The sequence below is a fragment of the Ranitomeya variabilis genome, chromosome 5 (genome assembly GCF_051348905.1).
Source record: "Ranitomeya variabilis isolate aRanVar5 chromosome 5, aRanVar5.hap1, whole genome shotgun sequence".
NCBI classification, from domain to species: domain Eukaryota; kingdom Metazoa; phylum Chordata; class Amphibia; order Anura; family Dendrobatidae; genus Ranitomeya; species Ranitomeya variabilis.
The window spans coordinates 411,868,906-411,881,313 of record NC_135236.1 but is presented as its reverse complement, the minus strand read 5'-3'; positions in this window follow the sequence as shown (position 1 = coordinate 411,881,313).

Genomic DNA, 12,408 nt, shown 5'->3' with positions numbered 1-12,408 from the left:
CCAAGCTCCGCCTGTTTTTTTGAAAAGCAAATGGGGCTTAACATGAACGTGGCCAAGCACATCTGATAAAGTTATCATAATTTTTGCTCAATAGTGGAGTAAATTACGGCAGAAATATATGTTGGTCCCTGCCTGGAGTACACTTTCAGTGCGGACTTATGGCAGTTGAAAAACGCACCAAATGCATAAATTAGAGGCGCTTTACTATTAATGAATTTGGTGCACCTTACTCCTGCGCTGCCTTCATTAGACCATTAATGACCGCCAATACGCATTAAAATGGCTGTCTTTAAGGGTCCTTATTCCTGATCGCCATTTTAAAACAGCGGTCAGGAATGAGTGAATAGTGCCCCTCCGCAGGCGCCAGCTGACACTCTGTGGTATTGGCCGCGGCCAGTTTTGGAACTGATCGAGGCCGATTAACCCTTTAAATACCACTGTCAATTGCGATAACTGATCATAATCACTGGTGCAGATTGTTGCCATGTTGGGCTGCCGTCACACTAGCAGTATTTGGTCAGTATTTTACATCAGTATTTGTAAGCCAAAACCAGGAGTGGAACAAATAGAGGAAAAGTATAACAGAAGCATATGCACCACTTCTGCATTTATCACCCACTCCTGGTTTTGGCTTACAAATACTGATGTAAAATACTGACCAAATACTGCTAGTGTGACGGCAGCCTTAGGCTATGTGCACACGTATTCTGGTCCACTGCAGATTTTTCCGCAGCAGATTTGATAAATCTGCAGGGCAAAAACGCTGCGTTTTTGCTGCAGATTTATCGCGGATTTACAGCAGTTTTTCTGCAGATTTCACTGCGGTTTTACAACTGCGGATTTCTATAGGAGCAGCTGTACAACCGCTGCAGAATCCGCAGAAAGAAGTGACATGCTGCGGAATGTAAACAGCTGCGTTTCCGTGCGTTTTTTTCCGCAGCATGTGCACAGCGTTTTTTGTGTCCCATAGATTTACATTGCAATGTAAACTCATGGGAAACTGCTGCGGAAATGCTGCGGATCCGCAACATTTTCCGCATCGTGTGCACATACCCTAACTCTGAGGTCATCTGATGACCCCAAGGTACAGAGGTATGTAAGATCCAGCCATAAGCTGCGGCTCACACGCACTGTCAGTGAGTCACTGTCAGGTCTCATGCACTGCAGTACACGAATAGTACAATGCATGATATCAGCGATCAAAGTAAAAAAAATATTCATGTCCCACAGTGGGACTAAGTGAAAGAAAATAAAATAAAATATGTAGAAAGGTAAATAAGCACACAAAAAAACTCACATAAATCATGAAATGTCATTTTGCAACTAAAAATGCAGCGTTTGCGTTATAAAAGAGGTAAATATAATTGGTATTGCCGCATCCAAAATGACCTGATCTATAAAACTAGCACATTGTTTATTCCATACGGCAAACACAGTAAAAAAAAAAACCTTAAAAATGCCAAAAATGTTGCTTTTTCATGATACCAATACACAAAAAATTGAAAAGAAATAAACCCTAATTTATCCCACACAGAGCCAGCCTCCACTCAGGTCCATCATCTGTCACTGGAAGTGTAGGGGGTTCCCATGTTACTGGTAGAACAAATGGAGCGCCCACTAGGGCCTAGGGGATACTCGGTACCTGGTCCGGTGGTCGTTAAAGGTGTAGTCACTGTGGCCCTGGGCGTCCAAGTTAAAGGGAAAGTCTTTAAAAGGGTTCTTTTGAATAAATAATTTTGTGACCCACCTGTGGTATTTGGTCAGGGATGACCGACGCTGCTTAAAGGGGTCCACTGGGGATGATGGCACTTCAGCAGGGATGGTATGGCTTCACACAGGTGAAGCTTGATCCCCAGGGCTCCCAGTGTAGTGGGTAAAGCTGACAGACGGTGTAGTGCCAGAAAGAATTGGAGGATATGCAGCGCCCCAGAGTCCTGGTCGTTGCAGTACTGTGGCTCCGCCACTAAGGGGAGCTATGGTACGTCTGATGGCACTGAAGGAGTTCACCTGACCAGGTATCACAGACACCAATACATTTCACAGCCGGGCCTCCAGGGGGAGCTAAGGGTTCTATTCATTAGGCCACTCCTCACATACTGGTAAAACTGGGGGTCAGGCAGGAAGTTAGGAAGAAAGCTGACTGGGTTGGAACCAGGCAACACCTTGTGGCAGAGGGTGTTGTGGGGGAAGATTCGGTAGGGCCCCTGTCGGGGGTGGGATCCTGACAGAGGCCTGGCAACTTGAGAGAACGTCACGGGACCGTGCCTGCTCAGCATAGTGGCGGTGCCCAAGGAAGGATTAGAAGCGAGATAGATTGTGCTGAGTGAGAAATGAGATCAAAGCAACAAGGAGAATACCAGTGGGAGTCGTGCTGTGAGACCGAGGCAACATCCTACTGAGGCGCACAACCGGCGGCCGGAACGCCGAGGAAGTATTCATACATCTAGCTTCAAGCAATACTTCAAACCAACGGCAGGACAGTCAGTCATAGGCGGGCTGTCTCACCTAAATCACCTACGAAGACATAGGGGGCAACTTGTGGAGAGGGGCGACTCTAGGGTCCCAGAAGAGCTCCGAGCCTACCCGTCATACGGGTGCCGTCCTAACCGTAACATCAGGGAGGGACGGAAGATTAGCAGAACATCATCTAATCGAGTTGTGAGGGAACTTAAGAAACAGACACAACAGTTGTGGGGACTTTCCGTAAGCACAGCAGGGAAGGACCACAACACATAGCGCTAGCAGGAAGGCACAGATTTCCACCTGCAAAGAGAACTCTGGAGGTGCCATTGGACCGGCCGGACTTGCGCAGCCTGGTTAACCGTATTCCGGATTGAGGACCCAGAGATCTTCAGTAAAGAGGTAAAGAGACTGCAACCTGGTGTCCTCATTATTTACTGCGACCTGCACTGCACCACCACCCTCATCCACATCTATTACTGTACGCCCTTCAGCAGGGTCACGGACCGGGTCTAGCCACCGTGACAACCCCAGAGCAGAGACTCAGAGGCCCAGTACCGGGTACCCCTCGGCCCTGCGGCAGTGGGGGCGCTACAACTTGGCGTCACGAACAGGATCTACTTAAGCCTGAAGGATCAGGTCATGTGTGCCTTGGAACTGTGACTTATTGTGCTTGGACTGTACTTAATTGCAAAGACTGTACTGTGCCATTTACCGCCAAAAGTTCCCGCCAAAAGTCGCCGCCATTGCAGTGCCACGGGGAGCGCAGGGGGGAGAAGAAGGGCGTGCCATGGGAGGAGACTACCAAAGTGGCGCCAGAAGTAGCGACCGCCCCCTCCGACTCCTGCTGCGAGAGGACGACCTACCCAGCAGCAGAGGAGAACCGCCCCCTGATCTGCAATGGCGGGAACGAGGTGAAGAAGGAGCTCAACCTTGGAGAAATGGCGGAGTCAGGTGCATGCACTGCCACCGACTATCAGACAGCGATGATGAACAGCAAGTGCCTGAACGAGGAGGGAGCAATCCCGGCTTGCCCTCATCCACCAGAGGCGGACCCACGTCCGCTGCAGCGGAGGGATCGGAATTCCTTGGAACCGGCAACGGAGCTGAGCCTACCCATCCCGACCTCGGAGCCAGTGGAGGAGGAACCATGGAGGGCGGAGCCGCATCCGGAGACCGCATTGGAGGAGCCGCGGTCCGGGCTGCAGCCGACTCCAGTGTCCTCGTTAGTGGACCGGATCGACATCGGTAGAATCACATCAGGCGCAGGTATGGAAGACGCCCCTGCTCCCCCGCTCGATCCCGCTCTCGCGACCGACCCTCACCTGTCATGATCTCCATGGCCAGAGAACTAGCATAAGCCTCTATAGGAACAAGCTCTTGGAAGATGTAACTGTACTGACCATGAACTAAACCTACCGCATCATCTAGAAGTAGCCAGGTAGCATGTCCTACTTTTTATCCCTATATGCCCAGCGCCAGCCGGAGAACTAAATAATGCTAGCAGAGGGAAATATAAGACCTGACTCACCTCTAGAGAAATGCCCAAAAGGAGACAGAAGCCCCCCACATATATTGGCGGTGATATGAGATGAAACAACAAACGCAGCAGGAAAATAGTTTTAGCAAATTTGAGGTCCGCTTTCTAGATAGCAGAAGACAGAAAGCATACTTTCATGGTCAGTAGAAAACCCTAACAAAACACATCCAGAAATTACTTTAGGACTCTGGCATTAACTCATAATACCAGAGTGGCAATTCCTGATCAACAAGAGCTTTCCAGACACAGTAACGAAACTGCAGCTGTGAACTGGAACCAAAATACAAAAACAAAACATGGACGAATGTCCAACTTATCTAGTAGATGTCTGGGAGCAGGAACAAGCACAGAGAGGCTTCTGATAACATTGTTGACCGGCAAGCATCTAACAGAGAAGCCAGGTTATATAGCGACACCCAGATCTAATCAGAACAGGTGAACAGGGAAGATGATGTCACAAGTTCAATTCCACCAGTAGCCACCGGGGGAGCCCAGAATCCAAATTCACAACAGTACCCCCCCCTCAAGGAGGGGGCACCGAACCCTCACCAGAACCACCAGGGCGATCAGGATGGGCCCTATGAAAGGCACGAACCAGATCAGAGGCATGAACATCAGATGCAGTGACCCAAGAATTATCCTCCTGGCCGTATCCCTTCCACTTGACCAGATACTGGAGTCTCCGTCTGGAAACACGGGAGTCTAGGATTTTTTCCACAACGTACTCCAACTCACCCTCAACCAACACCGGAGCAGGAGGCTCAACGGAAGGCACAACCGGTGCCTCATACCTGCGCAATAACGACCGATGAAAAACGTTATGAATAGAAAAGGATGCAGGGAGGTCCAAACGGAAGGAAACAGGGTTAAGAATCTCCAATATTTTATACGGACCGATGAACCGAGGCTTAAACTTAGGAGATGAGACCCTCATAGGGACAAAACGAGAAGACAACCACACCAAATCTCCAACACAAAGCCGAGGACCAACACGACGGTGACGGTTGGCAAAAAGCTGAGTCTTCTCCTGGGACAACTTTAAATTGTCCATCACCTGCCCCCAGATATGATGCAATCTCTCCACCACCGCATCCACTCCAGGACAATCCGAGGATTCCATCTGACCGGAGGAAAATCGAGGATGGAACCCCGAATTACAGAAAAACGGGGAAACCAAGGTGGCAGAGCTGGCCCGATTATTGAGGGCGAACTCCGCCAATGGCAAAAAAGCAACCCAATCATCCTGGTCAGCAGACACAAAACACCTCAGATATGTCTCCAGGGTCTGATTAGTCCGCTCGGTCTGGCCATTAGTCTGAGGGTGAAAAGCAGACGAAAAAGACAAATCTATGCCCATCCTAGCACAAAATGCCCGCCAAAATCTAGACACAAATTGGGTTCCTCTGTCAGAAACGATATTCTCAGGAATACCATGCAAACGAACAACATTTTGAAAAAACAGGGGCACCAACTCGGAAGAAGAAGGCAATTTGGGCAGGGGAACCAAATGAACCATCTTAGAAAAACGGTCACACACCACCCAGATGACAGACATCTTCTGAGAAACAGGCAGATCTGAAATAAAATCCATCGAGATGTGTGTCCAAGGCCTCTTAGGAATAGGCAAGGGCAACAATAATCCACTAGCCCGAGAACAACAAGGCTTGGCCCGAGCACAAACGTCACAAGACTGCACAAAGCCTCGCACATCTCGTGACAGGGAAGGCCACCAGAAGGATCTTGCCACCAAATCCCTGGTACCAAAAATTCCAGGATGACCTGCCAACGCAGAAGAATGCACCTCAGAGATGACTTTACTGGTCCAATCATCAGGAACAAACAGCCTATCAGGCGGACAACGATCCGGTCTATCCGCCTGAAACTCCTGCAAGGCCCGCCGCAGGTCTGGAGAAACGGCTGACAAGATAACTCCCTCCTTAAGAATACCTGTGGGGTCAGAGTTGCCAGGTGAATCAGGCTCAAAACTCCTAGAAAGGGCATCCGCCTTAACATTCTTAGAACCTGGTAGGTACGATACCACAAAATTAAACCGAGAAAAAAATAATGACCAGCGCGCCTGTCTAGGATTCAGGCGCCTGGCGGTCTCAAGATAAATCAAATTTTTGTGGTCAGTCAATACCACCACCTGATGTCTGGCCCCCTCGAGCCAATGGCGCCACTCCTCAAACGCCCACTTCATGGCCAAAAGCTCCCGATTCCCAACATCATAATTCCGCTCAGCGGGCGAAAATTTACGGGAAAAGAAGGCACAAGGCCTCATCACGGCGCAGTCAGAACTTTTCTGCGACAACACTGCCCCAGCTCCGATCTCAGAAGCGTCGACCTCAACCTGAAAAGGAAGAGTCACATCAGGCTGACGCAACACAGGGGCAGAAGAAAAACGGCGCTTAAGCTCCTGAAAGGCCTCCACAGCATCAGGGGACCAATTAGCAACATCAGCACCCTGTCTAGTCAAATCGGTCAATGGCTTAACGACATCCGAAAAACCAGAAATAAATCGACGATAAAAGTTGGCAAAGCCCAAAAATTTCTGAAGACTTTTAAGAGAAGAGGGCTGCGTCCAATCACAAATAGCTTGAACCTTAACAGGATCCATCTCAATGGAAGAGGGAGAAAAAATATATCCCAAAAAGGAAATTCTCTGAACCCCAAAAACGCACTTAGAACCCTTGACACACAGAGAATTAGACCGCAAAACCTGAAAAACCCTCTTAACTTGCCGGACATGAGAGTCCCAGTCATCCGAAAAAATCAGAATATCATCCAGATACACTATCATAAATTTATCCAAAAAATCGCGGAAAATATCATGCATAAAGGACTGGAAGACTGAAGGGGCATTAGAAAGACCAAAAGGCATCACCAAATACTCAAAGTGGCCCTCGGGCGTATTAAATGCGGTTTTCCACTCATCCCCCTGCCTGATCCGCACCAAATTATACGCCCCACGGAGATCAATCTTAGAGAACCACTTGGCCCCCTTTATGCGAGCAAACAAATCAGTCAGCAACGGCAATGGGTATTGATATTTAACCGTGATTTTATTCAAAAGCCGATAATCAATACATGGTCTCAAAGAGCCGTCTTTTTTTGACACAAAGAAAAAACCGGCTCCTAAGGGAGATGACGATGGACGAATATGTCCCTTTTCCAAGGACTCCTTTATATATTCTCGCATAGCAGTATGTTCAGGCACAGACAGATTAAATAAACGACCCTTTGGGTATTTACTACCCGGAATTAAATCTATAGCACAATCGCACTCACGGTGCGGAGGTAGTGAACCCAGCTTGGGTTCTTCAAAGACGTCACGATAATCAGACAGGAACTCAGGGATTTCAGAGGGAATAGATGATGAAATGGACACCAAAGGTACGTCCCCATGAGTCCCCTTACATCCCCAGCTCAACACAGACATAGCTCTCCAGTCAAGGACTGGGTTGTGAGACTGCAGCCATGGCAATCCCAGCACCAAATCCTCATGTAGATTATACAGCACTAGAAAACGAATAGTCTCCTGGTGATCCGGATTAATACACATAGTCACTTGTGTCCAGTATTGTGGTTTATTATTAGCCAATGGGGTGGAGTCAATCCCCTTCAGAGGAATAAGAGTTTCCAAAGGCTCTAAATCATACCCACAACGATTGGCAAAGGACCAATCCATAAGACTCAAAGCGGCGCCAGAGTCGATATAGGCGTCAGTAGTAATAGATGACAAAGAGCAAATCAGGGTCACAGACAAAATAAATTTAGACTGTAAAGTGCCAATGGAAACGGATTTATCAAGCTTTTTAGTACGCTTAGAGCATGCTGATATAACATGAGTAGAATCCCCACAATAGAAACACAACCCATTTTTCCGTCTAAAATTCTGCCGCTCGCTTCTGGACAGAATTCTATCACACTGCATGCTTTCTGGCGTCTTCTCAGTGGACACAGCCAGATAGTGCACAGGTTTGCGCTCCCGCAGACGCCTATCGATCTGAATGGCCATTGTCATGGACTCATTCAGACCCGCAGGCACAGGGAACCCCACCATAACATCCTTAATGGCATCAGAGAGACCCTCTCTGAAAGTAGCCGCCAAGGCACACTCATTCCACTGAGTAAGCACAGACCATTTACGGAATCTTTGGCAGTAAATTTCAGCTTCATCTTGCCCCTGCGATAGGGACATCAAAGTTTTTTCTGCCTGAAGTTCCAAATGAGGTTCCTCATACAGCAAGCCCAAGGCCAAAAAAAACGCATCCACATTGCGCAACGCAGGATCCCCTGGTGCCAATGCAAAAGCCCAGTCTTGAGGGTCGCCGCGGAGCAAGGAAATCACAATCCCAACCTGCTGTGCAGGGTCTCCAGCAGAACGAGATTTCAGGGACAAAAATAGCTTACAATTATTTCTAAAATTCTGAAAGCTAGATCTATTCCCTGAGAAGAATTCCGGCAAAGGAATTCTCGGCTCAGATACCGGAGCATGAATAATAAAATCTTGCAAATTTTGTACTTTCGTGGTGAGATTATTCAAACCTGCAGTTACACTCTGAAGATCCATTATTAACAGGTGAACACAAAGCCATTCAAAGATTATAAGGAGAGAGAAAAAAAAGAAAGACTGCAGCATAGACAGACTGGCAAGTGATCCAATTAAGAGCACAGAGAAAAAAAAAAAAAAAAAAAAAAAAACTCTCAGCAGACTTCTTATTTCTCTCCTTTCTCAGCCAAGGATTTTAACCCTTTAGTGGTCCGGTCAAACTGTCATGATCTCCATGGCCAGAGAACTAGCATAAGCCTCTATAGGAACAAGCTCTTGGAAGATGTAACTGTACTGACCATGAACTAAACCTACCGCATCATCTAGAAGTAGCCAGGTAGCATGTCCTACTTTTTATCCCTATATGCCCAGCGCCGGCCGGAGAACTAAATAATGCTAGCAGAGGGAAATATAAGACCTGACTCACCTCTAGAGAAATGCCCAAAAGGAGACAGAAGCCCCCCACATATATTGGCGGTGATATGAGATGAAACAACAAACGCAGCAGGAAAATAGTTTTAGCAAATTTGAGGTCCGCTTTCTAGATAGCAGAAGACAGAAAGCATACTTTCATGGTCAGTAGAAAACCCTAACAAAACACATCCAGAAATTACTTTAGGACTCTGGCATTAACTCATAATACCAGAGTGGCAATTCCTGATCAACAAGAGCTTTCCAGACACAGTAACGAAACTGCAGCTGTGAACTGGAACCAAAATACAAAAACAAAACATGGACGAATGTCCAACTTATCTAGTAGATGTCTGGGAGCAGGAACAAGCACAGAGAGGCTTCTGATAACATTGTTGACCGGCAAGCATCTAACAGAGAAGCCAGGTTATATAGCGACACCCAGATCTAATCAGAACAGGTGAACAGGGAAGATGATGTCACAAGTTCAATTCCACCAGTAGCCACCGGGGGAGCCCAGAATCCAAATTCACAACACTCACCCCAGTAAAAGCCGCCTCCTCTCGGCAGAGCTAGTGGTGTTGCCCCCCGACGCAATGGGGAAGCTGGTACCACCGCTGCCGACCAGGATGGGAGAACCCATAGACGTGGGCCCGGACGGGGTGGTTCTCCAGTGGGACACTCCCCGGATTGGACCAGATGGAGCTCGGGAGGAAGGTTTCACCCTTGCCGTGCTTACCTGGGAACAATACAAACAGTGTTTGATCCTACAATGGAGAAGACAAAAAGAGGCAGAATTAACTGACCCACCGAGAGTACAACGATCACCTCTTGCGCGTGGTAGGAAAGACGTGGTAAAGCGGGGAACTGTGTTGGCCTTCCACCCGAAGAGGGGATGGGGCTCCATACAGGAACCGGGGCTACCAACTGACGTCTTCGTTACTAGTCACAACGTGAAAACTCCCTGCTGCAGCCGAGATGGTGACCCGTTGCAAAAGGGGGATCAGGTGACCTACACCCGTCATCGGAATGCGCAAGGATGGTACGCTCGGAACGTTCACCGATGTGAACTTGCGGGGGCGTCATCTGTTACTTCAACTGGGATTGAACCAGACGTGACAGACCTTACTACTATTGCCGCCGTACGTCTTATTGCAGCAACTGAGCTGGCGGCCAGAGTCCGCCTTCAAATCCAGACATCAGGTGGTCTGACTGCACCCGAGGGACCGACTATTGACACGACACTGGCACCGCATCAGTCGTGGACCAGGGGCCAAGGCCTGCGCAGTCAGGAGGTGTCCACTTCCGGCTGATGTCGTGCGCCCTACTATGAGGATAAACCTCGATACCATGAGAATGTAAATAGTTACTGTTCTACTGTTTTGCTGCTAAAACCCGTCTTGGGTTAACTCTTAAAGGGATCCCTTTGTTGACCCGGGATCCCTATTGCTTTTTGGTTATTTTCTATTTTCTTCTTCGTTATCAAGAACTGCCGCAATCATGAACAGTGCATGATACAAACTGCTTGTAAATAGTTTGCACCTTCTTAAAGGTGCTCCCTACTGGTTTTACTTAAAGAAGGACTCTTTACCGCACCGGAGCCTTTGCTGAGTATAGACTGGTAGCTTGAGAAGACGTGCTACCTCATAAAGACTTGGTCCCCTCTTAAAGGGGATGTTCACTTGATGCACTTAAAGAATGGTATTGCTTTAAGACAGATAGATAGCAATAATGTCTTGACAGAAAGAAAGTGATGATGAGGCTTACATGTAAAAGTTATATGTATCCAACTAGTTGATTGTAAGAAATGTTTGATAATGGTGATAGAAGAATGAGGACAGAAAGTGAACCCGTACGGGGTTAGTCAGTGAGTCCTCTTAGGAGCCATGTAAGGATGGCTCAGTGATTTCAAACTGAAGGTAAATGTTATGTTCTATACTGTGTATAGTAGTTGAAAAGGCAGTAGGCCCGGGCTGAAAGGGGCGGTCCTGTAAAGAAAGGAGAGGCAGCAGGCCTGGAGCAGTTAGGACAGGCGGTCCTGCAGATTTAACGAAGGAGAATGAAAGAGAAAGGGTTAATTAATATTATAATAATGTTCAGAATAAGTCCTTAGTGGATAGGAGGTGTACGTCCTTAAGGAAAATGTTAACTTATTATTCAAAAGTTTGCACTGAGTAGAATACCCGGTTGGGTAACAGGAGTTGTTTATAGCCTGTAATTTATAATGTTTAACCATGTTTGTAACGTTCAAGTGTCCTTACCTCCCATAAAGGGAAGCTTTGTTCAAGCTTACTTATTGTTATTGCATTTTCAAAATTATATGTCTTTTTGCTAATCTGTATTGTTGTTTTCTTCCCAGTCCAGGAGTACTGGATTTAACCGGGGGGGGGGGAGTGCAGCGCCTGTTGTGAACTTTATTTCTTGGCTCCCTCTTGTGGTCACTAGCGGTATTACACTTGGATCATCTTTCTCCAGGTTGGTACCCACCTGGTTCGTTAGGCCTTGGGTGTTCCTATTTAGACTTCCTGGAAACTCAGTCTAGTGCCTGGAATCGATGTAGTCAGTCTATGTCTGTTTGCTCCTGACTCCTGGTCTCCTGTTCTTTGCAAGATAAGCTAAGTCCTGCTTTCTTATTTTTGTTTATTCGCTTTGCTTCTATTTTGTTCCAGCTTGTTCATAATGTGATTCCTGATTTTTGCTGGAAGCTCTAGGGGGCTGATATTCTCCCCCCACACCGTTAGTCGGTGCGGGGGTTCTTGGATATTCAGCGTGGATATTTTTGTAGGGTTTTTGCTGACCGTATAAGTCCGCTTCCTATTTTCTGCTATTAATTAGTGGGCCTCTCTTTGCTAAATCTAGTTTATTCTTACGTTTGTCTTTTCTTCTTACCTCACCGTTGTTATTTGTTGGGGGCTTGTATTATAACTTTGGGGTCCTTTCTCTTGAGGCAAGTGAGGTCTTATTTTCTCTGAAAGGGTTAGTTAGTTCTCCGGCTGGTGCGAGACATCTAGAATCAACGTAGGTACGTTCCCCGGCTACTTCTAGTTGTTGTGCTAGGATTAGATATACGGTCAGCCAAGTTACCACCTCCCTATGAGCTGGTTTTTGTGTTTGCGGACTTAGCTGGAACTTCTGAGATCCTCTACCACTAGGATCATAACAAGCGCCCCAGAGTCCTGGTCGTTGCAGTACTGTGGCTCTGCCACTAAGGGGAGCTATGGTACGTCTGATGGCACTGAAGGAGTTCACCTGACCAGGTATCACAGACACCAATACATTTCACAGCTGGGCCTCCAGGGGGAGCTAAGGGATCTATTCATTAGGCCACTCCTCACATACTGGTAAAACTGGGGGTCAAGCAGGAAGTTAAGAAGAAAGCTGACTGGGTTGGAACCAGGCAACACTGTCATGATTCCCAATGGCAGGGAATTTGTCAACATAACCC